General features: G+C 43.3%; 1 protein-coding gene across 1 annotated transcript in view; it reads right to left on the bottom strand.

The window, feature by feature from the left end:
- Positions 1-26,618, bottom strand: part of Tmem200c (transmembrane protein 200C) — a 45,053-nt gene that overhangs the window by 14,765 nt on the left and 3,670 nt on the right. The gene's annotated exons all lie outside the window — the stretch shown is intronic.

The following is a 26,618-nucleotide window of genomic DNA, read 5'->3' on the forward strand; positions in this document are numbered from 1 at the left end:
ATTGGACAGTGACCCGACAGTGAGGGTGGATCTTTCTCACTCAGTCACATACCAGTCTGCACTAGAAACCCTCCAAGACACACCCCAAATAATGCTCGACTGGCTCCCAAGGTATTCCCTAATCCAGTCACACTGACAATGAAATCAGCTATCAGTACACGCTTGGTAATCAGCTGCCTCTAAGGAAGGCAGATTCTTCCAGGTTTTGTGGCTGGATAATAGCAATGGAATTTCAAGTGGCAGAAGAAAGCCAAAGATCAGAGAAACAGAAAAGGAAATGTTAAAAAGAAAGGAAGGAAGGAAGGAAGGAAGGAAGGAAGAAAAGGAAATGTGATGCTGGGAACAGTGTCAAGAATGTCACTGGCTTTGCAGATCCATGAAGGCCACTAGCCAAGGAATGCAGGCAGTAGCTGAGTCCTGGAACATTGAATCTCCCTCAGCCTTTAGAGAGAAATGCAGCCTTGGACACTTTGATTTTGTCCCAGGGAGACTGTGTCTTAGCCCTGACAAACAGATTATAAGAGATTTGTGATGTGCTAAGACAAGACCTTTGTGGAAATTTGTTGCTACAAGAATAGGGAACTAACATACTCCCCGAAGCATCAGTGAAGACCTATGGGGAAGAACTTGAAGAAGGAATGTTGTTCTGTGCCTAGGCCCTGGGACTTCTGACTATGTGCACCAGCCCATTTGTGATGATTAAGAGCTCAATGAGATTCTGACTAATATTAAAAGGCTTCAATTGTGTCCACACAAAACTTACATTAGGGAAGCCCCAGCACCTCAAAAATAAACTGTATTTGAAGACAAGTTTTTAAAGAGTTTTTCAAGGTTAATAAAGGTCTGTAGGTGGGTCCTCACCCAACACACTGGTGTCCTCATAAGAAAAAGAAATCAGGACATAGACATGGACAGAGAGATGATCATGTGAAGACCCAAGGGACAGATGGCCATTTGAAAACCAGGGAAAGAGGGCTCAAAAGAAACCAACTTAACTTGAGCTTGGACTTCCAGCCTACTGAGCTGAAAGGAAATAAATTTCCTGTTGTTTGAGCCACACAGTCTGCTACCCAAATGGCAGCCCAAATTGACCAGACAGTTGGCTTCTACTTCCTACCTCCTATAGAGGGCACCACCTCTTCCTGTCACTCCACAGCCAAGCAAGCAGCTAGGGGTCTCTCCTCTCCCATCACGAATAACCTTCTGAAATTTAGCTCACTTATGTTTGCCATATTTCTGGCTCTTCATTGGTTTAAAAACAAAATAAGTAAATAAACAAACAAAATTTTCCAATTTTGCCATGTAACCAGCTCACTTTTTTTTTTTTTTTTTTTTTTTTTTTTTTCAAGTTTTTTTTTTTTTTTTTTTTTTTTTTTTTTTTTTTTTTTGTCCAAGGATTGAACTCAGGACCTGTGTTTGCAAGGCAGGTGCAGTGCCACTGAGCTAAATTCTCAGCCCTGTTAGAAAGACTTTCTACATTGAATGTGAAAGTCCCCAAACATGCCTCTCAACTTCTGAAAAGATAAAATGTGCACCAGGATGGAAATCCCTTTGGCCAGCACTCTTCTAGTCTACGGGACTTGGTATTTCTTTCAGATCATGAGGCATTGAGCAGCCTTTGGAAGAACAGGGCACAGCTCATCCCTCACTCCTTGCACCTCACTGGCAGTCATGAGACGGGTTCTCTTTGACCCATGGGGAAAGAGATGTTGACCCTGCTTTAGGTTACCAGAGAACACAGAACAATAGCTGGCCTTCCTTTCTTCCTCCCTCTTTCCTCTTCTCTCCCTCCCTCCCTTCCTGCCTTCTTTTGTTCCTTTCCTACTCCACTACTAAGGCTCAACAGACTTCTAGTTGAATGCTGGATGACTCTTTAACGTTCAGATATATGGAAGAAAAAGATACCAACTCAAAGCTCTGATTACATTTATAATGAATGTTTAATGATGGTACACTCTGTAGTGGGATTTGACTATTTCTTTTTGATTAATAGCTAATAAAACATTTCTATTTTAACTTACCTATCTAATTACGAAATATTCAAAATATTTTTGATGACCTCTAATACCTTTTTTTTTGGGGGGGTACTGGGATTTGAACTCAGGGCCTTGCACTTGCCAAGCAGGCACTGCACCAGTGAGCTACATCCCCAGCCCTTCTGATACATTTTTGTAGCAAGATTTTAAAAACAATCATCAAAAGTTAAATATCTGAGTTTCCTTTTATGGGTATCAATTGCAGTATAGATTTCCTTGACAGACATCTTTCAGATACTTCTTGGTCTCAGTTACTTTTCTTATTGCTGAGACAAAATGACTGACACCTAAAATTAAAGGAGGAAAGGTTTATTTTGGCTCACAGTTTGTAGAGGTTTCAGTCCATTGTCGGCTGGTGCTGAGGCAGGGTGGCGTGGCAAAGGGATGGCAGTGGAGAAACAGTCCATAGCGTGGTAGGCAGGAGGCAGCAGCAGCAAGTCTTCCTTCCCTTTTTATCCTATCCAGGTTACAAGCCAGGTTGGTGCCACTCCCACCCAGAGTGACTTCCTATTATTCATAACCAGGACTATAAACCAATCACTGGATTAATTTTGTTATCATACACCTGTAATCTCAGCACTGCTTATCCATGATCCCGCTGCTTCCCGAAAGCCCAATGTATAAGTGCAGGAGGTTTTGGGAGGACATCTAGATACAAACTGTAACATTCTATTTGGGCCCTTCACCCTCTATTAGGTTACCAGAGAACACAGAACAATAGCTGGCCTTCCTTTCTTCCTCCCTCTTTCCTCTTCTCTCCCTCCCTCCCTTCCTGCCTTCTTTTGTTCCTTTCCTACTCCACTACTAAGGCTCAACAGACTTCTAGTTGAATGCTGGATGACTCTTTAACGTTCAGATATATGGAAGAAAAAGATACCAACTCAAAGCTCTGATTACATTTATAATGAATGTTTAATGATGGTACACTCTGTAGTGGGATTTGACTATTTCTTTTTGATTAATAGCTAATAAAACATTTCTATTTTAACTTACCTATCTAATTACGAAATATTCAAAATATTTTTGATGACCTCTAATACCTTTTTTTTTGGGGGGGTACTGGGATTTGAACTCAGGGCCTTGCACTTGCCAAGCAGGCACTGCACCAGTGAGCTACATCCCCAGCCCTTCTGATACATTTTTGTAGCAAGATTTTAAAAACAATCATCAAAAGTTAAATATCTGAGTTTCCTTTTATGGGTATCAATTGCAGTATAGATTTCCTTGACAGACATCTTTCAGATACTTCTTGGTCTCAGTTACTTTTCTTATTGCTGAGACAAAATGACTGACACCTAAAATTAAAGGAGGAAAGGTTTATTTTGGCTCACAGTTTGTAGAGGTTTCAGTCCATTGTCGGCTGGTGCTGAGGCAGGGTGGCGTGGCAAAGGGATGGCAGTGGAGAAACAGTCCATAGCGTGGTAGGCAGGAGGCAGCAGCAGCAAGTCTTCCTTCCCTTTTTATCCTATCCAGGTTACAAGCCAGGTTGGTGCCACTCCCACCCAGAGTGACTTCCTATTATTCATAACCAGGACTATAAACCAATCACTGGATTAATTTTGTTATCATACACCTGTAATCTCAGCACTGCTTATCCATGATCCCGCTGCTTCCCGAAAGCCCAATGTATAAGTGCAGGAGGTTTTGGGAGGACATCTAGATACAAACTGTAACATTCTATTTGGGCCCTTCACCCTCTAAAGGTAGGAGAGATTTCACAATTCTAGAATGCAAGGAACTTACATGCATATTGATGTGTATTTAATAATAATTAAATTTTTACTTAGTGTCTCAGTAAATTTTTACTGAGTGTCTTCACTCAATCCTACATGATTGGATGGTCTGTTGACCTTTTAAGCTAGGATTTTATATTTCAGTTCCACATTTCTTGACAAAATTGCAGCGACCTTTACTTCAATGAAAGTCTCCCAATCTCTTTCATCAAGGATTTAAAATTGCTCTTTTTTGTTTGTAGGAAGGCTAACTCTGAAGGATTTAAATTTTCTAGGTTTATTTGGATATGAATTTCCCTAGTTCTACTTTGATAGGTGTATTAGACTGTTTTCCATTGCTATAACAAAGTACTCAAGACCAGGAAATATATAAGAAGAAGAGGTCCAGAAAAACTCACAGTTTTGGAATTCTTAGCAGAAGTACACATGAGAGGAAAAATCATATGGCCTTGGTGTGTTGTGCGGGTGTCGTGCCTCCTTTTATTACTTAGAATCTACCCATTAGATCAGTAGTTCTAAAGGCAATCACCACTAGCAGTGATCCATCACAAGTTTCTACGGGCTCCTGGTTTCCAATAAATAAAGAAATGCATATCTGGAAACACCTCCATAGTATATTTGGCTGACGAGTCCTGTGTTCAGGCCCCAGGTTTGGTGGGGTGATGTTCAGAGCCCAGGATCATGAGCTATATATTCATTCTAATTTCTGTACAAAGTATGTCTGTAATCCTCTCCAGTCTGGAGCTTTACCCTTTCCTTTTATATCCTATTTCATTTCTTTAACATTGAGTTCACTCGGAAGTTAACTAAAATCACCTAGACTTCTGGATAATCACTCATATTTTAGAATTTTTTTCATTAATATTCATCTGCAATAACAATGATTCTTAATAAGGGAGTGCAATTTTATTCCCTAGGGATATATGACAACAGAGATAGACTTGTTTGCCACAAACTGGTGACACTACTGACATCAAGTAGGCAGAAGGTAGAGATGCTGATGAACATCCAACAGTGTACATGCTCACTTCCCATCGTGAAGAAGTACTTGGCCCCAAATGTCAATTACATCAAGATCTAGAGATCCTGGTTGGAGAAAGCACTTCTAAAACATTAAGATTGACACATGTTTAATTTTAGTCTGTCCCCATGAAGATTTTTATTATGCCTTAATATTCTTATTAATTAAATGATACTTGTCTACTTCCTCATTAGAATTAACGTTCCAGGGTCAAGAGATTTATCTCAGTGCTGCTGCTGCCTGCCTCACAAGTGCAAGGTCCCGTGTTTGATCTCTGACACTTATAACATGTAGACAGAAATTTGCAATTGGTTTGATACATGTACTTCTATAACAGGGTGGTTTCTTTATTGTACTTGTGGTACTGTTTGGACAAAATCTTCATTCATGAAGAAATTGCCTGTCAGCCAGGGATGTAGCCCTTTAACGCTGTGCCTGCCTGGCAAGTGCAAGGTCCTGAGTTTGATCCCTGGAACAAAAAAAAAAAAAAAAAAAAAAAAAAGAATTAACATTGCAGGCCTACAGAAAAATCTATTCCGATCTTTACAAAGACTATAAAGACTTCCCCTTGGGAATGAAAACCTTTAGGGAAACCGATTTGTGCTCGAGGTTCCAGAAGAAGCAGGAATCTGGGTGCTCTGGCTGTGCAGGCTCCATCACCCAGCACCTGCAGCACCACAAGACCATATCCCAACATAAGCACATGCTTTGGACAGCACATGTGTCAAATGCCTCTTACTCCAGTCCCAGAGCTAGTGAGGCCAGTAGGGTTCCCACTGGATTTCCCGTGAATTAGAGGAGAAAAACCGAGTGAAAACATCCCCACCATCGAGACCAATGACAAGATGGCCCCATCTTGAGGTAGGTCCAGCTTCCAACGAGACCTTCAGCATGGAGAAAGACCTAGTTCCAAGCCCATACCGGAGCCTCTGCCAGTCCAACTGAACGCAGCGAAGGCACGGGATGAGGGATTCAAAAAAGCAAAGCTGACAGATGGCAATTTGTGAAGAGTTGAATCAACATAAATTATATCTCATCAGCGAGCAGAGAAAAGGGAGGATGTGTTCCAAGGTTGGGCGAACCACTGGGTGGCGAGCCAGCCAGAAACCACGGGCGTCTCTCAGAGCGGGGTGCAGGCACAGAGGTGAAGTCCCTCTTTGTTGGAAAGTCATCTGGGTCGCACATCTCAGGGACACTGTCTCCATCTATTTGAAACAGTACAATAAATGGAGTGAACGCACATCTGGGATTTCAGGAGGTGTTAATCACAGACTGCAGAAAAGCAGACCACAGTTGCAGACAGCATGGTATGACAATAGGAGAAGGGCCCCACCGCCCTTCAGTTCCACCTATTTCGTGCTGTAGGACATCAGCCCCGGTGCTGTTTTCTGAGGTTGGGAGGGGCTCGTTGAAGCCACGCATTAACTGTGCAAACAATCCATTCTTCTCCCATAGTCTTAAAATGTATAATACGAACTTTAAAAAAAATCCATAGCTATCGAGGCAGATAAGAAAGTGGACATTTTAACCTTAATGTCATTATATCATAGAATATAAAATAATACAATGTGGACATGAGCGATTTGAAGTCATGAACATTTGGGGTTAAGCAAAAAGGGTCTGTGAATTCAGATGCAACAAATGTCATATACTTGAGAAACAAAAATCCATTAACCAGATTTCTGCCTGAACATTTGGCACTACATAAAAATATCTGTTTATTGGAAAACCTTTAGCACACTGACATTTGCGAACCAGAACCAGTCAGCATCTAGGCCACCAGAGGGCAGTAGAAGGAAAACCAACCATCTCCGAGATCTTTCAAGGGCTTAAAATTATAGAAGGGAAAAATTCCAAGGTGATATAACATAGACAGAAACTCTACACTTCCACTTACATGTGTAAATGCATAGCAACAAATTTTGAAGAAAAAAAAGCAACATAAAGCTTATGACACATTTACTTTTTCTCTTATGTTGAAATGTTTGCTATTGGACAGATAGGTTTTATGCACCTTGAAGACTCTAAACAAACATACAGTCGCGAGGTTCCACCTAAACAATTATTTAGCGGTGCCATGGTCATCCCTGCTCCACTTGGGGCTAAGAGCGAGAACCCGGCCGCACACCAATGGCTACTGCTTGGTGGAGCTGCTGGTGGCTCATCAAGTTCATGCTGCCCTCCCGCACAATTCCACCGCATGAGGGTTTTCTTGGACAGGCAGAAAACAGCATCTAATACTGAATGGAGCCTTCCTTGCTGATATTTCGTGGCAGCTGTGCTCTGCTCAGGAGCGAGTTGGAGAGAAGACGCCAAGGCCAACATGGTAGGAATTTTCACACATTCTCATAGGTCTCCCTACAGGTGTCTGGAAAGGGTAATTACTTTGGGCACCACACCGAAGAAAAGGGTAAAAACATTTTTATGCAAAAGTGCCAGAAGTGAATTTAGTATCGGCAGGAACCATAAACCTCAGATGCATTTTTTTTTTTGCTACTTCCAGTTTTCCCTTTTTTTCCCCCTAAAAGAGGAGTTCTGTATGCTAATAGGACTTACATGGGAACAATAGGAGTATGTTAAATAATTCATCCCAGGGGTGCTGAGACTATAAGACACATCTTACTGTGAGGACATCAGATGGATAGCTTATTCTAGCAGGCAGAGGACACAGCGGAACTGTCTTCATTCCCCTTGAAAAGACACATTTTTTCTGTCTCAGGAATGTCTGCTATCAGAGGGACCTAAGATTCTTGGACAAGAGCCCCTTCTTTTCCTCTTGGTTGGGTCCCCTTTAGAATTTCAAATTAAGAGCTACACATAATTTTGCCATTTAGCAAGAGGAGAAAAGGAGGGAGGAGAGTGGAAGAGAGCGGGGTGGCAGCCCCCAAAGGTCACCCACCTTCATCCAGTGCTCTGATGTGAGCTGGCAGAACTCTGGCCCCAGGAAGCAGTGCCGTAGGTGGCTTCCGGCACAGCCTTGTGGAATAACTTCAGTGTGTGTGCTGCTTCTTCCCGGCAAAACTCTGTTATTTGAATCTGAAATGGCAGCTGTGTCAAAACAAGTTTGCATTAGACAGCCCTGATTCCAACTTTTAAAATGCTGATTCCAAAAGTCAGGGTAACTCAGCAGCGATCGCTTGTGCGTGTCGGTTCTTCTGAATAACAGCCTATGGCTTTCTCAACCCCCCAAGAGAGGATTCTGTGCAGCCCCCTGCTGCAGCAACTTTGCTGTCTGAATCACAAACACCTGCCATCTATAAGACTTCAGGCACTCAATACATGGCACACCAGACCTTGGCTCATATACACAGCTAACTTACAGAAGCATAGCAAACGCCTAGGCAAACAGGGAAGAGCTCGATGGCCAGAATCAGCAAACAGAAGCACCAGCTCCAAGCAAGAAAAACCAGGTAGACATTGAGAAGGGCTTGGCAGACCCCAAACACTGGGGTTTTCTGGGAGGTGGCTGCCTACACTGGGACAGAAGCCTGGGACCCACCACTGGTGGCGCGGAGAAGCTTGTTCCTGGTAGGCACATCCTCTGTGGAGGAAAGAAACCCAGAACATTTACGTTTCATGCATATGTGGTTAGTTTTGCTAGTGATTATAAGAATTTTCAGATTTTCTATTTCTTCTAAAATCAGCATGTTAAGTTGTGTTTCAAAAATAAATTATTCCATTGAAACTGCATTTTTAGTGGACCGTAGGGTGCTCTTACCATCGGATGTCTGAAATGTGTGCAAGTGAGTGTCCCTTTCATCCTAATGCTTCCTCTCTTCTGTCTTCTCCATTAACCTTTCCAGTCTTGCTTGTTTTACCCACCTTTCCCCAGAGTTACTGTTGGCATTGACGCTCTCGTTTGTGCCTGTTTTCTATTTTGTTGACTATGGCTTTTATCTTCATGATCCCCCTCCTTCATTCTACTCCCTTTGGCAAAGGGAGGGGAAGAAATGAAAGCGTGAGATACTGAAAGGCCCTTTTGCGAGAAATGGCTCCCGCAGCAAAAGACCCTCCAGGACCCAAAGATGGGTCTGAGGGCGGCTGGAGCTGGTCCCACTGGCTGTGCTTGGCTCCCTCCCCTCACACGGCAGTTCTTGGTTTCAGGAACCCTTTACACTCTTAAAGAAAGCTTTTGTTTAAATTGAAGAGCATCTACACACACACACACACACACACACACACACACACACGCACAGTCGCCCTGGGCATCCATGGGTGACAGGTCCCCGGAGCCCCCATGGATACCAAAATCCACACACACTCAAATCCTTGTATAAAACAGGGAAGGGTTGGTACCAAATCTCTGCACATTTCATTTGTTCTTTGAGTCACCACGAGACGCCTTTGAATGTCTGACAACAGTGTAAATGCTATCTAGGTGAGCACTTGTTATGCTACACGCTTAGGGAAGAACAGCAGGAGTCTGTCATGCTCTGCAAAGACATGATTTTACATATCTAAAAATCTACACATTTTTTGAAACAGGGTCTTACTGAGTAGTCCAGGCTGGCCTCAAATCCGCAGTCCTGCCTCAGCCTCCCGGGACGGCCTCACAGCTGTGCTGCTCCACACTGCCTTCTTCCAAGCAGTTTGATCTGCTGTTATTTCAATCCATAGTTAACGCACTGACATGCGCGTGTGCGTGTGCTGTCTATATCATCTCTGTGTCATCTGTACACACACGTAACTAGCACACTGTTGAATTCTACTATCGTGCACATCAGCATTTCTTCACATTAGATCATTTCTGAGTCTGTCAGTTCATTTCTAACACAGAGAAGAACGTGCCAGTGAGCAGTGTAGCTTGAGAATAGAAAAGTACACATTCCCATTCCCCGTCTGCCGAGGGTGAGATGGGGTGCTGTGGAGAAGTTCGGTCATAAACGTAAAACCACTACGGAGCATGCAGTCTGACTCATGGATCACCCAAAGATCTACTCTAAGGGATAAGGCAGGAAACTTATGGTCGCATGGGTGTGTGCGCGTGTATGTGAGGGTGCTGTAAGGCCGCATGTGACAGCAACGAGACGGACTTCATATTTGTCACTGCACAGAGTGGCTGCTTACGTTTGACGACGTCTCCACCCCTGGGGGAAACAGTTCATCAGCGCTGTAAAATACCAACATGCTCAGCTATGCAACAGGAATCGTCATAATACTTTACAGAGCTTCCGCGAATGTGAAATGAGTTATCCATGTCAAGTACTTGGCATAACCCCGACTTACACTCGTGCCAATAGATGCGGCACATTTTGCTACCTCTTCGTGTGAAATACCACTTAATTTGACAAGCAATCAGAATGTCATGGAATTCAAAGTCTTGGCATGAAAACGCGTTCAGGTAGAAGGAGGTCAACAAATGGCATAAACACTCTGCTCCTCCTCTGGCGGAAAACCCAATCACACCAGAGCACGCGCCACACACAGACACGCACAAGTTGTCCCGGAGGAGGGCCCAGGTAATGTTTATTCTTTGCTTTGTGACCCTGAGTCAGGGTCTTCCCATTTCCCACTCATCTGGGTTGGTTGTGCCACTGCACCGCGCCCCGGCGGACACCAGGGGGCGCCACGGGACCTCGAGCGTCTCCTGGCGGAACTGTGAGCCCAGCCTCGCAGGGCAGCCCTCCGCAGAGGCCTTACAGGCCTAATGCATTCCAGGCTTGGACAATGGCAGATCCCACAGGACACCAGGGTGCCAAGTGCGGACTCAGACGGGGACTGAGCCACACTCCAGGCGCGCTGCGAGAGACGTTCCAGGGGTTCTGTGGGCCGGATCCAAATGTGGGTCTCCACCCATTCATCACCAGTGGCACAAACAAACTAGTACACACCCGCGTGCACGTGCACGCACACACGCACACACACAGCCAGTTGTGACGACCGAAAATGTCTCTTAGATGTTGGCAAATGTCCCCTGAGCCAAAAATTATTTCTGATTGAGAACTACTGATCCAGTTCAAATATTGACTTTTTTTTTTTTTTAACACGGATTCTGTGGTTTTTGGATCAGCACCTACTTCCTCAGCACCGCACTGGCTCAGAGTCCCTCGGGTAAATTCGTGCCCGGCTCTGGGCCTACCCTTTGGGACTCCGTCATCACACTCTAGCACGCACAGCGTTAGCCGCCTTGGGCCTGTTGTCCTTTTTTTCCTACGGCTCCATCCACAGACCTGAACCTGCCCGGGGAAGCCAGGACGCACGACTGTGCTGGCTTCGAAAGCAAGGGGAAGGGGCCTCAGCCTGCAGATGGGAAGGGAAGTGGCACTCAGGTTGCTGAGTTCTGAATCACTTCGTTTTTGTTCACCTGGTGAAATTGCTAAATCATGTGCTTTGGGGACTGCTCCGTGGGGCAGTGTTTCTTAGGAATGCTCTTTGTTATTTAAACAGTCATCTCTTCAATTTTCAGATTTTTGTCACTTCTTTGTTCCTTTCCCCCAAATACCTGAGGTACAGCAATCATCAGGAAATAACAGGAAATCTTAACACCTTCAAACCGCAGGCACCTGTGCCTGTGGCGGTAGCCCAGTCTCTCCCAGCCCAGGGCTGTGTGTGATGGTAATCTCTCCCTGACAGGTGTTGCTGACACTATTATTTCTTGAAAGAGACTGAAGGACTTGCATCTTCGATTTCTAGAAACACCCCATTTTGTTGTCTTGGTTCTTTGATGTTGCCAGCAATCAATGAACTGGGAGAAGCAGAGAAGAAACTCATATTCCACCAAAAATATATTTTTGCTAGATAAAGATAAAGCAGTGTTGGGGTAGGGCTTTCTGTTTATGGAGCTGGAATTGCGTCCCCTGGCCAGGCTTTTCACAGCTTGCCGGGTCAAGAAAGAGCTCTGCCTGTGTATTTTTCACCGAGCAAACTGGCACCAGGTTGCTCCAGGTACCTGTGATGCTAAGAGAGCGTCAGCACTGCCTCCACTTAGCTGAGGAACCACTGCTACATTTTAACAGGAACATACACACGAGAAAAAGAGATTCTTTCAACTGTCTGTAAACAATCACAGCACAGCAGAAGTATAGCAGCTACAGAAAGTCATGGACCTCACCTTTGAAATCTGCCAGCTCTTTTTACTTTTCTTTCTTTCTCTCCCACCCCATCAGCTCTTGCCCATACTTCCTATCTCTGCTTCTTTGTACCTAGAATTGCCTCCTAATCTAGGCTTGCAATTCTGTCAGTATGATATTTGCTCACTTCTGTTTGTCTTCAGTATTAGTATTGGCCTTTGTTTTCCAAAGTTCTTGTATGAATGAATGATTTAAAACTTCATTTCAGTAAAATGTTGATTTAGGTTCTTAGCTCTGTGGGACGGAGCAACCTGGAGTGCGGCCCTTCCTGAGCAGGTGTTCTTCACCTTTCTCCTTCTCAGAGGGTGTGTTCTACACGCATGTGTTGCTCATCCTGATGGCCAGCCCTGGAAATCGGACTCCACAAGAGATCTTTAGTGTATGTGCGTGAGGCTGAATGTGTTACTAGTAGGTCTTCAAAACTCACATACTTCCTATAATATATGGAGATTGTGTTGCTTATAACACTTGACACATGTACTAGCACTTATAAAGATATGTTGGTTGACAAGAAATTAACATTTAAAGATCTTCAGGCAGACTTGGGGCCCCTAATCTTTATATAAAGCATGAGTTAAAGGTTAGGAGTCTAACATTTGCCAGTTTGAGGATATATTACTAAAACCAGCACATTAGGCTATTCAGACTACCAGGATGTAACATTTATCCAGGAAGGCAACTGTGCTAGAAGACATTGAATTATCTACATGTATATCCTCCTCTCAGGCTCTGTATTCAAGGTTTACCAAGGCAAAGATAGTCTCCTGCCAACCAAAAGCTGCAATCAGTGTATGGGGTGATCAAATTATACAGTGAATGTTAAAAATTCTTTTAACTCACTACAGTAAAAGATAAATTGATTTAACACTCCTCAAAAATGCACTCTCTCGCTCCAAACACACCTATCCCACAGTCCCTTGCACTTTCTGAAGCAGTTCTCTTTCATGAAGAAATACTCTTTCATGAGTGTCTTTACCAGGTATGATGAACGGTTCAGAGAGTGCCACTGCCAAGTGTAATGCAACAGAAAGAGGCTCCTAAGAACATTACAGTGTCTTCATTCACTGTGTTCTCTGGATCGGGCCTCTTAGAACTTCTGGCTCTTCCCCCAAATCAAAATGGCCATGAAAGGGGAATGTTTTGAATCCATTTAGGACACTGAGGCAGCCATGACAACTAAAGACGCTCACAAAAGAGGACTCCAGAGCTACATGTAATATATCCTAAGATATAACCTGATCAACCCCCCGCCCAGTCTACCTGTCACTGTTTCCTGGACAGTGCATTTTCTCTATGTCTGTTAGCAAACATACTCAGAAATAACTCGCCTTCACCAGACAGGGCCGGCAGTACTCCATCGCACCTATGTAAGGTCCTGATGACCCTCAGACTGGGTCAGACAGCTTGGGACCAGCTTATAGGTGGCTCTCAAGAGTACACTGGGACCACTCAGACATGAGTGACTTCCGAGCAGTGCACCTGACTGTGCTGTTTGCCTGGAAGGAGAAATGCCTACAGTTGAGCCTCCCCAGTTGTTCAGAGGATAAATGACAGGGACGCTGAAGGAGCTCACATGGACAACTGATGACAAAGAAGGTCATGAGAAAGAAGGGTGAGGACAACCATATTTGAATGAGCACAGAATGTAAATACTGATGTGTCATGTTAATGCTCAAAAATGAAGCTCAGTCTCAGGAGAGGGAGATTTTAATAATGGGGGAGAAGATGACCAGTTTTATCCATGCTCTTTCCCTGGCTATGCCTGCTCCCCAGCCACATCCTCTTACCTCAGGGGCCTCATGAATAAAGCGATCATGGGGTTAGAGGCCACAATATGCATGAGTATAGTGGCCGGCTGACTGCCCCGGGCTCTTCCCACATAGAAGAGGCAGGGTTTTATTAATCCCAGGAGAAATACTCTGATGGTGGATTTGCCTTTCTTGTCTGAAGCGTGTGTGTAAAAACACCCTTTAAAAGCCCTTTTCACCATCACGGTGTTCCATATAGTTTGGATTAGGCCATTAGAAATAATTTTATAGCAGGTTCAGTTTGCTAATGAGTTCATTTACACAAAATTCTCCAGTTTCAGGGGGCCTGTCGGCTGGTCTGACAGGACAGTGGAATGGCCTTTGGAAGATGTACAAGCCCAGCCACACTTTGTGAGCTGAGGTGGCATTCCTAGGACATGGCATAGTCTTTGTATCCACGACCCTGGTAAGGTCCCAGAGGTGACCCGTCAAGGACAGAGGGACTGTGTTGTTGTTGTGTTTAGCCACATTGGCTTCATTAGGCTGGAACTGTCTTTCCAGAATCTATTGCCCCAGATGCTTCTGAGCTAGATTAGCCAAAAAGTCCTCTGTGTAGAAGGTAGCAGCCATCACAGAGTGGCAGCAGTCTCCTTTGGGAGGTCCTTGAGTCAGGTGAGGATTCAGCAGGTGCTGAGGCACTGTGGGATTGGCTTGTCCTTGATCTCTCTCCCTCTGCAGGTCCAGTCCTTCTCTGTGCTCACTTGGACCAAGGGCAGCCCCAGCTTACTGCTGGACACTCACTGAAGAACCGCAAAGATGGTTCCGCACAGGAGCATGGCTTCCTGCCCCTGCCTTGGGGGTCTCCAGTGAGCTGTACCCTTGTGACTTCTGTAGATTTGAGCTCCTCAGCTCCAAGGGCCTCTGGACCTTCACTCCCGCAGTTCCTCCTGCAGCCCTCAAGATCCCACAGACATGGCGATCCTTCTGCTTTCAGAGAGCGTAAGTGATTCGGAGGGTGAAGAGATTTCCGAGTGGTGACGATGCAGCAGTGGGCACTCACCCCAGGGTAGCTGGGTAAAGTGACGGTTACCACGCCCTCGATGGTGAGTGGCAAGGGGCACTGATGGACCACCTACTGCACGCCGCACACGGGGCCGCTTGTGCCTTACACCACGGAGTCCTCATACACACTTCCCGCGGTAGGCGCGCTTATCATCCCACTTTGCAGCTAAGGAGCACTTTAGGGCCAGCTCAGAGCTGAGAAGGCATGTTTTTCACAACCGTGCTGTCTCTACAGGATGCCACACATTAAAAGTGTCTGTGTGGCAAACCCGTGTCCTCTCCTAGCCTATGATGTTTACTTAAAGGTCGAGAAGTACATCCTGTGGTACCTTCATTCTTAAGCCCAAGGCCTGAAAATTAGGTTTATGACAAGAGTCTGTGAAAAAAGGACACACGGAGGAAACAGGGGCAGGAGCACAGCTAGCAGAGGCACTTTGTGTTAGAAAGGACTGGCAGGCATTTGGATCCGCGGAATCGATAATGTTCAATAGGAAGAGGAAGTGCAAAGGGGAAGTGGGAAGGGCAGGGCAAAGGAAAGCAGGGGAGGGAAAATACGAGCAAAGGAAAGATCAAACAAAGTCTCTGTAAACAGGGAAAGGGTGGAGAATTAGAAGGGTGGGCAGGGAATGGGGAAAGAGTAAGAACCAAGATGCACCATGTAAAGGTACAAATTCCCAATGATGAATGTCAGGGTATTGCACACCTAAAATGTACCGATAAAAGTAATGAATTTCTAAAAGGAAAGCGGCAGTCAGTTTGTGACAGACGTTTGTTCGCATTTCCAGGATATGAGTTTAGCTCCATAAAAGAATCCAGAGAGAAAGCAAAGTGAGCTTAGGCTACCGACGAAGATCATGGAGACAGAACGTTTTATCATCATCTAAGTCACGATTTGGCAGGGGGAGTAGGGCAGCACAGGCGGGCATTCGTTTTACAGAAAAAAATACCTGACATATTGAAGACACTGAAACAAGGACTTCAATGTTTATGTGACTACACCTAACCAGCAGTAGGGGGAGCAAGACACAGGGAAATCTAAACCTTCAGCCCAAATACTAAACAATAATAACAAAAATGTGGATCTCTGAGTCACCTAGGGATAGAAGCATGGAAAAGTGATTTTACAGCACAGCTTGAGCATAGGATATTGATATATTTTAAATACTGCTCAATTTAAAAGGGTTCCGATTGCTTAGAGTTCTAACACACAAGCACGCAGTTCAGTAGAGGTCTCAGCAACGTAAAACAGAATAGATCGTTTTTAACCTAAATGACCCTATTTGTTGTTTGAAAGTAGCAAACTTCCCAGCACCCTTACACCAGTTGGATCCACTTTTATTGTGGTCTAAAAAATAACCCAAACTGATGTAAAAACTAACAATATCATTTAAATGAATTTCCCTGGGCACAAAATAGTGTAATACAGTGAAGTCTGCAGCGTTAGCCCTAAATTTTGCTTATAAGGAGTATATTCTGCTTTGAACATCAAAGAGAAGTTCATAGAGGTTTTCAACCAAGACTAAACCAGAGAAAATGTAGTTCACTAGCGGGATGTGTCATGTTCTAAAAGCATGTTTGCAGTGCTGAGGTTCGAAAGGGTTCTTTGAATATTGTTCCTACCCAACCCTCCCTTAAAAGCACCTCAACTAGTGTCAGAACAAGCCCAGGCTCTTTCCAAATGACTTTGACCATTTCTGAATTTTCTAATTAGAGTTAAAAAACAAAACCAGTCCTATACATTCAAACCGAGCAACTTAGTTGCACAATAAATTGTTCCTACTTGAATACAATGCGGCAAATGTAATTTGAAGTCAATTCCAATGCCTGTGAAATTGACATTTGTTTCATTCAATTCATTTTCAAGGCTTTCCCTAGTCTCAGGAAGTCCTGGAGCTCTAAAGCCCCAGCTTTTCACTTATGGTCATGAGTTTGGATGTGGTAGACACCCACGGTAAGAATATGAACCATCTGACATGAAATGCAAAATATAAGACAAAAGCTGACTTGGGATTTGTCATGGAGTCTTGGGTGTCTGCTCTGGTGGTATAAACACAGTCAAGTTCACTTCTAAGTCTGGGCTGGGTCGGAATTCTGTGACATAAAGAGGACGTTTGGGAATTTTTTTGGTTTTCTTAAGGTCGCCATTCATGCCCTAATAATTGGGGCAAACAAGGATTTTCAGTCCTGGTATTTGCTTGAAGAAAGCACTATGATGTGATTTACTCTCAAAAGTATTTGTTCACCGACTTCAAAATAAAGGTGCAGGTTGCCAAGACTACGTGCTTGAAGCTTCGATGTTCGTTCGAGGACACCCAACTCTGCACACTCACCCGTCACGACTCCGCAGACTTCTTCAGCCCCAAACAGCTCAGAGTCCTGGGTATTCTTTCACCAGACTTCTATCACGGATCCTAATTCTCTTTCAAACGGACTGATTCCCAAACCTCCAACCCCAGGTTCATCTTCCCGCGAATTTATCCCTTCATCTGCCTTTAAGACTGTAAGGAGCGCCTAGGAATTGAAAGATACACAGCTAACTGTTTATTCTGAGCGCCATCCCAATGTCCTACTGCTGGCTTCTGCTTCTAAATCCAGGGTGCAGAAAGATGTGGGACGAAGGAGAAGCCACGGAGGCACAGACCTCTTTGCTGCCCTCGCTCTTCCTGAACTGTGTAAACAAACTCGGGGAAGGGTGCACAGCCCTGTTTCGCCTTGCAGATGGGGTCATTCTCAGTGGTCGAGGAGAGTCACTGCATCACCTCTCTGCTCCACTCTGGGTCTTATAATTCAAAACAGCCTTTTACAAACACAATTTATAGTTTCTCTCCGAGTGACTCTGGGAGCATACCTAATAATTACACAGCCCAGCCGCTGACGCTGCGGACCCCAGTTTAATTAACATTTTTGCAGGAGTGTCACATTTTCATAATCACTAAATACTTTTCTAAATTTATGCTGCATTTGAAGTTGCCACACATCATCTCAGATTATTTTCACTCATGGCCCTAATCAAACCAAAAATAAGATTATTTTTTCTTTTCATATCACTTTATTTTTTAAACTATGATTTGGTGTTTCCACCAAAGATGATTCACACAGGCTAACCAGATGCTCTGTTCAATTCCTGTGTAAGTGTTGTGCTTAATTGTCATAGACTTAATCAAAGCTGGCATTCTTTTTCAGGCAGTTAGAGCATTATTAAGTTTTCTATTCATTCACATGATAATAAAAAGATCTTGGAAAGTATTCACCACCATTTATCCCTGAATTCAACAGAACAGAATGTGTAAGCAAAGGAAAGTTTTCAGTGCTGGACATCCATGGGGTCTGAGCAATGAGGAGCTTGGTTGTAGATATGCACTTTAATTGTGTTTTAGCTTTTTAGCACCATGTTTTGAGATGATAGCCAATTTATTCTCTGTGTGAGAAGATATTTAACAATTGGAGAGTGAACAATGATAATGTTATTAGCAATATATTCAAATTACTATTTGCTGTCTTATAGGTCTATTATTATTATCACCATTATAAATGCTTTCCTTTTCTTCTAGCAAATTCATAAATCAGAAATTGTGCTTAGGCATGAAGCTGAAATGAAATTAGTAATACAAATGGAAGAAATTGTACAATCAAATAAGTAAGCACTCAAGTCATTTTAGGCCTGCAAACGCATGGAGCCGTGTGGTTACATAAGCAGGAGGATTAGCATTTAGGTCACTAAATTAGTCTTTAGATTTCCTTGCTCCTTATCAAGGGTTCTGTTTGCTTCCTGGAATCATTGACTATGCTATATTAACTGCAGCTTTTTAGCTGCCAGTATTCCAAAACACTGAAACTCTTTCCAACGAATATACCCTTATGAAAGATTTGTTAGCAGCCCTGACAATGGAAGGTCAACTATTAATATCTATTGAATCTTATCCGCGATGGTGACTGCCTTTGTAAAATTCTCCTTCTCGTAGATTAGTAAAAAGGAATAAGGGCATTTTATGTTTTTGCTTTGGCTGTTCATGAACTAAAAAGATTAAAGCCTCAAGTGATTATGTGGGGGGTGCGAACAATTTTGCTACAATTTTTTTTAGTTTAATAGAATATTTGTACTGAAAAGTTAAAAAAATTTGCCTATATCATTCTGCAGGTGGCCGTAGGGGAAAGCACAGTACTAACCTGCATTTATATATACCATCCTGGCCAAGTCTGGCTCTGTGATGGTCCTGAAATGATAAGAAATCCAAAGGCACAGTCTTCTGGTGCCAGTCCACAAAGAATTCTCACTCGCAAGAGGATGTCTGGGTCTTAAACAGTTTTTCCTTTTGTTGTGAACACAGATGTGAGGGAAAATAGGAACAGAATGCTTGCTGTTGACAAAGGTGAACTGTTTTTGCTCTCTTACACGCCATACGTCCTATTGCCGTGGAAACTGTAGATTCTGCGAAGTGACCTGGCTTTGGATCAGACCACCCCAGACTTCTGCTGCCTTCAGCTCCTCGGAACATGGCCGAGCATTTTCCCTACCATGGTGGGGAAGGCACCAACGGCATTGCCAGGCGACTGATTTGCCCCATTCTCTCTTCATACACGCACTAGAGAGACGATTTCCAGAATCTGAAATTTAAAAGTGAATAGTAATTTTTAAGCACTGCATAATTCAGCAAAAATCATTCTTGCTCAAAAAGACAGCTTAGGTCCAACAAGAATATGATTTGTTGGTGCTGTGTACTGATCCTTCTCAACTAGAAAATCTTGCTGGGAGAAATCACTTACAAATGGGGAATAATGAAGAACTGATGGGGAACATGTATTTGGAGTATTTTGATGTTCCAGCCATTTTAATCTTAATTTAAAACCTGCTTCTACGACTTATAAAGAAGATGCCTATTTATATCTATAGATAGAGAAGTGTATAGTTTTGGTGTCTCAAAATAAACCCCTCACTCGGTCTGTTTCTGCAGGGTTATGAGGCAGAAATCAAATTTAAATTGCCTTATGAAAGCCTGACAAAGGTATCAAAGTCAGTGAGCTGCAGAGAGAGCTACAGATTCCACATCTCTCAGGACACGCTTCACCATAGCTGAGCTACGGAACAGGCTGGGCTGCACACCAGTGGATTCATGGAGTATTACTCAGCCATAAAGAAGAACAGAGTCATGGCATTTGCAGGAAAATGGAGCATGTGGGGACCATAAGCCAGACTCAGAAAGACTAGTATGGCATGTTGTCTTTCTTTTGTGAAATCCGGGGTTGTGGGGGTTGTGAAAGTGAGGGGAACTATTAAGGAGAGGACAGGAACCAAGCAGAGGGGAGTGAGGAAGAGAAGGACACGGGGGAGTTGAGATCATCAAAGCACAGGCTGGATGTAAGAAAATACGGCAAAGCAAACCATTATTTTGGGCACTCAATATATGTGAGTAATTACAATATGACTTTTTTGGGGGAAAAAGAAAGTGTAGCATGTTACCGTGCGGTGCCTCTGCAGCTGCTCACCCAAGTTTTCTGCACCTATCTGACATTTTATTTCTCAGGACTCCACTGAAGCTCCACAAACTTTTTGCAACACATACATTGTATTTTAACTATGGCTTGTTTGTCTCAAAATCAGCCCTGCTGCAAGTTCCTGAGGTCAGAAACTCAAATCTGCCTCCTGTGAACCCAGCTCTGGGCTCTGCGCAATGGACTGAGCAGACATTTATGCAAATAAAGCAACGACACAGCTTGCTGACAAAGGAAGTTTCTGGCCCAATTTGCATCACAACTTAATACACATATAAATCATAACTTTGCATTTCCTGAATTTCTCAATTTAAAAGCAATTGTTTGTAAGTTTGCCGATAGTTTCAACATGAAACATTGTTAGATGTTCAGGTTTTACTAATGTCACATGGGCTCTTGTCAGTAACACTGTGCTATGCTGAATTTGAAGCAGATAAAACAATTAAGATATGTTTCAAGCATGAGGACCCCAGTTTGATCCCTGGTACCGACACACACAAAAAAAATTAAGGTATGTTATGCACATGATGTTAACCCTATGATGACTGTGATCATTATGTACTGCAATCATGTACTAATAAAAAAATTTTTTAAATGTATTTTCCATGATTTAGAAAGAAAAATATATATGGTTCTCTGGTGTGAGGAACCAAAACCGAAACTAAGGACCAAATGTATAGCAGATATTGGGAAATGTTCAAGTGGGGAAGGGAATATGGGAGGGGGTAGAGGAAAAGGAAAGAAAGAACAAGAAAAAAAGAATAGATGGAAAAAATGGAAGCAAGGCTTTGTAAATACAGAAGGGAAGCAGGAAAGAAAGGAGAACGGGGAAAAGAGGAGAAGCGAGGTATGTCATGCACAGGTACAGATTCCTCACAGTGAATGTCACCATTATGTGTATCTAAAATGTACCAATAAATGTTTCAAAAAAAGAAAAATACATGAATTAACGTCTAGCCATGTGTTTTCTGAAAGAATATTTTCTAAGGAATAAAAGTTATTGTTAATTTTTCATTTTAAGCCTCTTGCCTACATACAAAATTGTCTATAAACAAGAGCGACAACTCTCTTTCATTAGACAACACGTTCCTAGAGACTTTGGCCTGCCTTTGTGGTTTTTGTCTTCCCTCCGGATTCTCTGCTCCAGGCTGCCCCCTGGATCTTCCCTGGTTGGTGACCGCCAGCCTTCTTGCCCTCCCTGGGGTTGGTCACAGGCTGGGATCAGAAGCACATGTTAACGGAGACGGGTGCATGCTTTGTACTACTCTGGCTCATCTGCAGAAGACTTTTTAGTCTTTTGGCCACAATGTGTTACTGTAGTAGTGATGAATCAGTAAGGGTCCTGGGCCACGTCTTAGCTGGCATTACAGAAGGGGAAGGTTGGGAAGGAAGGGACCTGCTTAAGGTGGGATAACAATATAGTTTCCAACGGTAAAATCCCTAAAGGACCCCGACTGTGGGATGAAGGAAGACTGATTACTCCTACTGGGGTTCAAGCCAGCTGGCCTCACCTGTGGCCCAGAGCTTTCCTGACATCACAGGTGGACAGATGCCATAGAAAGGCAGTCAGCCAGGTCTTTGGAGAGGGGCAGGTGGGTGTCTGACTAAAGCTAGACTCCCCAGCTTGTGGTGGGGAGAAAAAAAAAAGGAAAATAGAAATAAAAGTAATCAAAAAAAGTTCCATCTCCACTCAAAGAAGCTTATTCCTTTTGGTGGAAAAACAAAACAAAACAAAATAAAACAAAAATCCCTCAAAGATGAAAGGATAAAAATGTCTTAGAATGTTTTCCAGAGTCAGTCATTCAAAAATTTAATCTGAACGCTCAAATACAGAGGTATCTCAAGTCACGAACTTCATTCTTTCCATGGTTATGGTCGCAAGTTGAATGGGATGAGAACTGAATCAAATTCAATGGTCAGGTTGAGTGTTGACTTTAGGGGAAACTTGATTCGGTTTCATCAAGTTTGGTTTGCGGCTAGAATCTTGGAGAGAACTGAGTTTGTGAACTGAGGTGCCACTGTGTTCATCTAATGATTGCAGCCGTCCTCCTAAAGAATTAAAAGGAAAAAAACAATCCGTAATTATCAGGAACAAAAATCCATAATTTATCATTCCTATTCTTTGTTATGAATGGAAAGTATCCTCCTTAGAGTCCTTAACCCAAGAAGATCTTATGTATGAATCACTTGACCACAATATCTTTCGATATCATGGCAAAACAGTATTCTTTTCAAAATTGAAATCTTATCTTTAGTTTGTACTAATGGTGTCAGAGAATTCTTTTTAGGTTCTGTAGCTCCAAGACATAAAATAAAATAAAAATTCAAAATTGTATCTTCATGAGAAACTGAAAACAACTAAGAAGAAGACTAGAAAACCCTTTTCCCCGAGGATTTAAGTAATTCACTAGATCTCCTGCCTTTGCCGTGGGGCATTCTGAGAGGACAGGATCCGGGGCGTGGAGGCCTCTCTGACAGGACAGCTTCAACACCGGGAAGTGGACCGTCCTGGTCCCCAGTCAAGAGAACCCCTGGTCCCCAGCCTTTGTTACATAAGACCCCATCAGGTGCTCAAGCAGTTCTTTCTGGGTCCTACAGTGGACCTCACAGCAGCACCAGTCTTCAGCCGCTGTAGTCTTCTCCCCTAGTACTTCTAAGTTACCGAGACCTTTCAGTACAGTGGATTTGTGGTTGTCACTAATAACTGAGTTGTAGATTTAGCCAATGAATTACTTTTCTAAATTTGCTTCAGTAATAGTGCTTAACATTTCCTGAATGTTTTGTCTGCCAGGAATTGTTTTCAAGTCCTTTATGTACATTAGTGTCCTTGGACCCCACTTGAATAATTAATTCTATGAGTCCAAATGCTGTTTATTTCCATTTAATAGCGGTAGGACCTAAGTACAGTGTTCTGTAACCCCTCACAGTCACACCCTAGGCCACTCGGCCACACTGCCTCACAGACTAGATCTTTACACTTATTGTGTTAATAAAAAAGAAGGCCATATGAAATAATTCTATTTAGAAATTGATTCTATTTGCAATGAAACTAACAAAACTTTCACAACAGTGTGTGAGCTACGCCTGTCATAAGCCCTTTACACAAGCATTAATTAGTTCCTTTACTCTTCATTCCAATCTTGTGGCCTAGAAAGCCATCATTACTCCTAGTGCATGGAAGGGAAACTGAGACGCACAGAGAGGCCAAGTACCTGGCCTGTGGCCACCCGGCTAGTACATGATAGAAATTCAGGGGTAGAACATCTTTCCAGTTATTACAATTGTTTCAGCATAAGAGTCCTGCCACTGCTACTGTCTCATGACAAGTTGTTTTATCTTCCCAAATCTTAGGAGTATAAGTGGGGGGTTCCATGCTCTGTAGGGTGGCTTCAAAGATCCCTATGGCTTTGGCAAAACAAAAACCAAAAACCAAAAAAAACCCCTACAAGGTCACTTAGGGAAGAGAAAACCTGTTTACTCTAGTCCAAAGACTACAACACAATCTCCAGTTTTTCATCTGACTGTGAATTCATAGCCTAAGAATCCTTCAGGCAAGGGTTCTGGTGAGAAGATGGGGGGATCATATTTCAATGGTGTCTGGAATGTTATCTCAGCTAGCAGGACCACCTAACCTCAAAGAAAGCTGTGAAAATCCTGTCTCTGCCATTTGCCAGAGGAGTAATCTGAGGGAACTATTCCATCTCTCTGACTTCAGGATCCCTCTCATAGAATTCTACTTCAATAGAATTGCTGTGTAGATTAATTGAAATTCAGGTCATACATGTAAACCTGGCAGAACAGTACATGGTCCACAATAAAGTGAGTAAAAGTTGGCACTATCATTGCATAAGATATCTGCTCCTATGAAACTTAACATCGAGAGTTCTTGTGGTCAGAACTGTGGAGGATTTCTCCTGCAATGTGAGGAAATCCCAGCCTTCTATCAAGACTTTGGAAAACTGAGTTCAACTTTTCTTATCTTCAGGGGAAAAAAGAAAATCTGGTTGTACTGCTCGTGAAGATAGCTATAAGTTGATGCTAAAGTAAATTTGCTGAAATTGTTTCATTTCAGAGGGCCTACGGGAAATCAACAAGAGCCAGAAGAATTTCATTCAATGTGATTAATAGTATTAGGCAATCAGTATCAATAAGTATAGAGTTGTTTAGACTGGATTGTCTAAAATTTACAAGGAACAAAGGGTAAAAATTATTCTGACCCTCCTCTCCTCAGTGAAGGCAGACAGGGGCTTGGTTATTCACCAAATGTCATTTCAGTACATTTTCTAAGGACTGGAAGCAGCACAGCAACCACTTTTCCTCTTATATAACATCCTCTCAGTGCACATATAACCCTACATGCAGGATAATGGAGGAGAAAACAGGAAATTTGACTTTTGTCGTTGTTGCTTGCAAGTGTGAACACACCAGGGACTGCTGACATTTCATAATACCTGGAGGTCCTATTACGCTTTTTTGTCACTCATTAGTGTAACCCCACTTTTGCTCCATAGGGGAGCTCAGCAGATTAATCCAGAGCTTTAAGTGAGGTATTGGATTAATGCAGATCCAATGGGCGGGGGTTAAGCCTTTAATAAAAAATCTATTACAGGAGGGTACACGAGTGGAATTTGCTGAGTTTTGTGCAAATCTGATATGATTAATGGTCTGGAGGCTAAAACCAGTACCCTGAACTTCGCCAAAGCTTTCTGAGCTGAAGGCTATCACAGAGATTACATCATGCAATGGAGGCCCAGGAGGATTAAGCGATTTGTCTAAGGTTATGCAGATAATGAGCGGGTATTTCAGATTCCAGGCTGGCAGAGCCCGCGGAAGGCCAATTCTCCCAAACACGCATGGTGCTATGGTGACCATGCTGGCCACAGACACTGCTGGTAGAGCACTGAGACCCGCCAGGGTGGCGTACGCAGGCTGGCAAGTGCCCAGAGCTGAGATCTACTCAGCCCCGAATCTATACCCTGCAGGCTCAGCTGCTCACTCCTGACTGCATTTTTCCACTGGTTTCCCTTTATGATCCATACTTCAACCTACTACAAGGACAGTCTGGCTCCCTGGACTTGCATGCAAAGAGGACAACACCTTTCCCAGGATTCGCAGGTGACACAGAAAGGAAGGACACCAGGACTGCAAGTGAATTCTTTGTCTCCTGTTCTTGCAAACCAACAGATTGGCTTTTAATAGCATCAAGTATAAACAATCTGCTGACATACTGAAAACACCACCACCTTTTTGCCTATGGATTTAAGCCCGTAAATGTAAACCAAATCAGTGAAATCCAAGAGGTTGAAAAAAAGAGTATTAGGCCTCATGCTCTGTAAGTCAGTGTTCTAACCTTAACTAGAAATCTTATGGAAACGTGCCACTTAATGCTTCACTCTACTTGAAAGAGTAACTCCCAAATGTGCCGCAACCTAGAAGTGAATGATATACTGGAAATCCATTGATATTCTCACGTTTTGGGAGAAGATAGCTGTTGTCTTAGTAGCCAGGTCATATCAGAATACTCTAGATGTACCAGATAAACTGTTAAATGATCACGTTGCTTTAGAAACGCTAGTTCCCAGGCAAAATAAAGTGGTGTTATGTTTAAGTGTTTGGAAACTACTTTTATTTAAAAAGTTTAAAATATTAAGGTTATGTTCAGTACACTGTGGTAATACTCAATAAAGCGTGATGTGGTTCCCATTGTGGACTTGGGGATGTAACATCGGAGCTAGCTCCACGCCTGTCAGTCTGGACAGCAGAGCCCAGAACAGAAGTGCAAATACCCTTTCAAAAATAAAGAGGCCCTTGGTCAGTGCAAGCGCAGAGTGCAGCGGGGCAAGGAGAACGTTCTTCCCTCCCTCACTCCTGCTTTTGGCTTTGACTTCATTCAGGAAGATCAATTCAGAGAGAACCAGGCTTCTAAGCTCTGTGAAGGGAGGGAGAATAAAGCTTGTCATTCACAAGCAGCCACGGAAGAGATTAGAGACAGGATATGGGCGCCAGGAAATTTAGGTGTCCCCCAAAAAGACTGGAGTAAAGTGCACAATCACTGTCAAAAATATATTATTTTGATCCTAAGAAAATTAAGGGATTTTTATCTAACGAACTAGATCGCCGACCTTTTAATACATTTTGTTTTCATGGAACGTACAGTCACCATCGGACATAAAAAGATTAGTTTGCTTAAAAAAAGAAAAAGACTTTTGCTTGGAGTTATCTACCGGAATCTTGCGAACACAATTCAAGGATAACATTCTGCAGCTCTTTGGATGTGGAATGGTTTCCTGGGATCAGTCCGAGGGGAACTCCCGCGTCCTCTCTCGCCTCCCCGTTCCCTAGTCGCCAGCACTTTCTTCTCCTCCCGGGCCCCCGGCGGCGTGAGACCTGGAGATCATGAAGAGTTTCCCCTTGTTTGTAAACTGCCTGTGCACAGGCGGGGGCTGCTCCTGGCCCGG

The sequence above is a fragment of the Fukomys damarensis genome, unplaced genomic scaffold (genome assembly GCF_012274545.1).
Source record: "Fukomys damarensis isolate Sample0158 unplaced genomic scaffold, DMR_v1.0_HiC HiC_scaffold_30, whole genome shotgun sequence".
In the NCBI taxonomy this organism is placed as follows: Eukaryota; Metazoa; Chordata; class Mammalia; order Rodentia; family Bathyergidae; genus Fukomys; species Fukomys damarensis.